Raw genomic sequence first — 4,756 nt, 5'->3', positions numbered from 1 at the left:
CCTGCGAAGTTACTTACATCATTTCTTCGACAAGAAGGCCACAATCATGGACATCACGAAGCGCAACATTATAGATTGTTTCCAAAATGGCCTCCACAATAGCCGGATGTTCTAGGACTTCGGCAGAAGATGCCCCGCTGATGTCAAATCTCTCAAGATCGTGGTGTAGGCATAGGCAGATGAAGAAGACAGGGAGATCAAAAGGTTCCAGTCCAATCACAACAAAGGCCAGAACAACAACAATCAGTACAATGGTCAACGCAACGACAAGAACTGCAATGATCGCCCTAACAATGGCAACCGAAGTAACTACTTAGGAGGTCACAACCACAAGTGAAAGCCAGGCAATACTATCATGGCAATTTCGTAGTCGTCCAAGAAATTTGGCGGCAAGAATCAAGACATGCCCTTGGTCAACAAGCTCCTGAAGAAACAATGCCCATGGCACCCATACCACAAGCACTCTGCGATAGATTGTTTCATTCTATGAAGAGTCATGAAGGACCTGCCAAAGTCATCTGGCGCCAAAGATAAGGTCAAGGCCAAGGAAGATGAAGACGATGGTGACAATGGCAAGCTCCAGAACCCATCCAACACCATCAATGTCATCTTCGCCGGAACCCCGGGTACTGCTACTAAGCGGTCCCAGAAACTCACTCTTCGAGAGAAAATCACAAATGAACTTGCGATGCCAACATTCCTCAAATGGTCCGAGGTGTCAATTACCTTCTCAGACCCAGGATGATATCCGCTCGTCTTGGACCTGGTTACCGCTGGCTCCAGACTCACTAAAGTACTCATCGACTACAGCTGTAGTCTCAACGTCCTGTTCGCCAAGACACTGAATAAGATGGGCCTCAACATCACCGATAAGCTCACCCCAACAAACTCTCCATTCTATGGGATCATCCCGGGCAACGCGGCTGTAACCCTCGGATAGGTGGTTTTGCTAGTTACCTTTGGGACTAAAGAACACTACCGGAGAGAATACATCTAGTTCGAGGTAATGGATTTTTAAACATTGTACCACGCCATCCTCGGAAGACCTGCATTGGCCAAATTCTTGGCCATCCCGCACTATGTGTACCTAGTACTCAAGATGCCGGGACCCAAGGGAGTACTCTCCCTACACGGAGACTTGAAAAAGTTGTATGACTACGACACTAAAGCTGTGGAGCTAGCAGCAACTACCCAAGTACCAAACTTGATGTGCAAGTTTTTGCCGCATCAAGAAGCTGTCCCCTTCAGGGCTCGAGATTACAGAAAAGAAGTCGGGGGCAACCAAGGTCAAGCCGGCAAATGAAATACACATCAAAGCCATTGACCTTAAGACTAGTGATAGCTCCAAGACAACCCTGATTGGCATAGGGTTGGATCCTAAATAGGAAAGTGCGCTCGTCAACTTCCTCTAGGCCAACCGAGACATCTTCACGTGGAAACCAGCAGACATGCCGTGGGTGCCCAGCGAGTTGATTGAGCACTCACTCAATGTGAATCTAAAAGCTACACCAAAACGGCAACGCCTACAATGATTCCCCCAAGACAGAAGGGAAGCCATGAAGAAAGAGGTGGCCAAACTACTCGTGGCAGGCTTCATAAAAGAAGTCTATCATCCAAAGTGGCTCGCCAATGCCGTCCTGGTGCAAAAGAAAGACAACAATGAGTGGAGGATGTGTGTCAACTACACAAACCACAACAAGCACTGTCTGAAGGATCCCTTCGGGCTCCATAGGATCGATCAAGTCATCGACTCCACAGCTAGATGCGACCTCCTCAGTTTCCTCGATTGCTACTTAGGGTATCACTAGATAGCTCTCAAGGAAGAAGACTAGATCATGACCGCATTCATCACCCCATACGAAGCTTTTTGCTACACCACAATATCCTTCGGGTTCAAGAATGCAGGCGCTACTTATCAACGGGCAATCCAGGATTGTTTCAAGAAGCAGCTACACTTCAATGTGGAGGCATATGTGGATGATGTGGTCGTAAAGACTAGAAATCCCAATGACCTGATTGTGGATCTTGAAGAAACCTTTGCAAGTCTACAAGAATTCCGGTGGAAGCTCAACCCGAAAAAGTGCATCTTCGGCGTGCCCTTCGGGAAACTACTCGGGTTCATCATTAGTCACCGAGGCATTGAAGCTAACCCCGAGATCTCCGCCATCACCGACACGTATGCCCCATCAGGCATCAAGGACGTCCAGAAGCTAACTTGATGTATGACGGCCCTCAACAGATTCATCTCAAGGCTTGGAGAACGGGGCCTACCCTTCTTCAAACTACTCAAGCGGCAAGACAAGTTTCAGTGGACCAACGAGGCAGATCAAGCCCAATAACAATTAAAGGACTTCCTATCAAAGCCAGCGGTCTTCACAGCTCCAAACCCCAACGAAGACTTGCTGCTGTGCATCGCCGTGACTAGTAACATCGTTAGCGCGGCGATCATGGTCGAAAGATCAGAACCAGGCCATGTATCTAAAGTACAAAGGCTTGTTTACTTCGTTAGCGAGGTGTTGTCAGATTCTAAGGCCAAATACCCACTAGTATAGAAATTGCTTATGCAATACTGCTCACCTCGCGAAAGCTACGACACTACTTCCAGGAGCACAACATCTCCATCCATCATCACAGATTTCCCTCTTGGAGAATTTCTCCACAATCAGGATGCAACAGGAAGAATATCTAAGTGGACGGTAGAACTCAGAGCATTGTCCATGGAATTAGAGTCGAGGACTGCAATCAAGTCCTAGGCCCTCATCGATTTCATGGCAGAATGGTGGGAGAATTAACTACCAATGCTAGCAGAGCGTCCAAAGCATTGGTTCATGTATTTCGACGGATCACTCAAGCTCGAGGGTGCCGGTCCAGGAGTACTCTTGATATCTCCCAAAGGACAATAAATCAAATACGTCCTGCAAATATTTTAGAATGTATCCAACAATGAAGCTAAATACGAGGCGCTTCTACATGGGCTCTGTCTGACAGTCTCACTAGGAATCAAGCGATTGTTAGTCTACGATGACTGACTGGTGGTGATCAATCAAGTCAACAACGAGTGGGATCGTCACAAGAAGAACATGGATGCGTATTGCCTAGAAGTACACAAGCTAGAGAACAAATTCTCTGGTTTGGACTTCCACCATGTAGTTCGCAACAACCTTGCTGCGGACGTCCTATCCAAGCTCGAATCTACTCGTGCTCAAGTTCCAGCAGGGGTTTTTGTCCATGAGCTACACAAGCCATCCGTAATGAAACCTGCACAACCACCACTAATCGAGGTCCTACTGCACTAGATTGGGAGGTTATGATGATCGACATAGAGTGGAGAGTTCCCTTCGTCGACTACATCAAAGAGCACAAGTTACCTTTAGACAAAATAGAGGTCGAGCAAGTCTTATGGCAGCAAGAACTATGTTCTAGTCAGAGACAAGCTTTAAAAAAGAGGTGCAATGTTAGGAGTACTCATGAAGTGCGTCATACGGCAAGGACATACTGGAGGAGATCCATAAAGACATTTGTGGCAATCATGCGTCTTCACACACGATCGTGGGCAAAGCTTTAAGAGTAGGGTTCTATTAACCTACATCTCTCACTGACGCTGAGGAGCTAGTCCACCGATACCAAGGATGCCAATTCTTCGCCAAGCAACAACACGTCCCTGCCTACAAGCTGATCACCTTACCACTCTCTTGGCCCTTCGCATGCTGGGAGCTCGACACGATTGGCCCATTGCCCACAACACCTAGAGGATTCAACCGAGTACTAGTGGCAATTGACAAGTTTACCTAGTGGATCAAGGTGAAGCCAGTAACCTACCGCAAAGGAGACAGAGTACTCGACTTCCTTGATGAAAGTGTCCACTACTACGGCTTCCCCAATTGCATTATCATAGACTTGGGCTCCAACTTCATCAATCACAAGTTATGGGAATATTGCAAGAACAGCGGGATCGACATCTGGTATGTCTCTGTCACTCATCCGTGGTCCAATGGCCAGCTTGAGCATGCTAATGGGATAAATCTATCTACAGTAAACTTCATGAGTTAGTTAACTCATCGGATAAATATATCTCTTAGCGACTTGCAAAAAAGAAGCCATCAAGTACCTCAGGAGTTAATTAACCACTTGAGTAACTATTCACCAGATAAATTAGTCTAGTCACGGTTTGTAATAACAAGTCCACAGTTCCAGGTTTTCTAGAGCACAACATCAATACAACCTAGAAAAGTTTTAAAGGTAGGTTCTAGTCATCAAAATCCTGAAGAGACCTCTATTAAAGAAGTCTATCGCCCTGGTAGCTTGAGTACTCTTGCACCACAAACAAAGGAACACACAACAAGAGTACTCACAACTAGCGCCTGATGAGGCTCATCAAAGAAGCCTTGTGCACAGACACTCACATCTACCGTACGAGAAAGTATTTGGGAAGATTGTGAGATGCACTAAAAACAACAAGTCAAAAGCAACAAAGATTGCAACAAGACTTAGAAATATTTACATTTCAAAGCATTCATATTATGTTTACAATATAGAATAATGTTTGCTTTGATACAGAACTATTCAAGGACTAGATGATTGGCTACTTCTTCGGCAATGGGGTCCATCTCCTACAAGTACTCCTGAAAAAGTTCCTTGAAGCAGTCCTCTGCTAAACCCTCTACAATAGGAGTCAGATCAGCTTGAGGGTAGAAAGATTTGACAAAACTCAATAGTTGCTTGGAGACAGACTTCGCCATCTTCTGAATATAGCCGA

The sequence above is a fragment of the Setaria viridis genome, chromosome 1 (genome assembly GCF_005286985.2).
Source record: "Setaria viridis chromosome 1, Setaria_viridis_v4.0, whole genome shotgun sequence".
NCBI classification, from domain to species: Eukaryota; Viridiplantae; Streptophyta; class Magnoliopsida; order Poales; family Poaceae; genus Setaria; species Setaria viridis.
The sequence above is the reverse complement of the archived record's forward strand: the minus strand, read 5'-3'. Positions refer to the sequence as shown.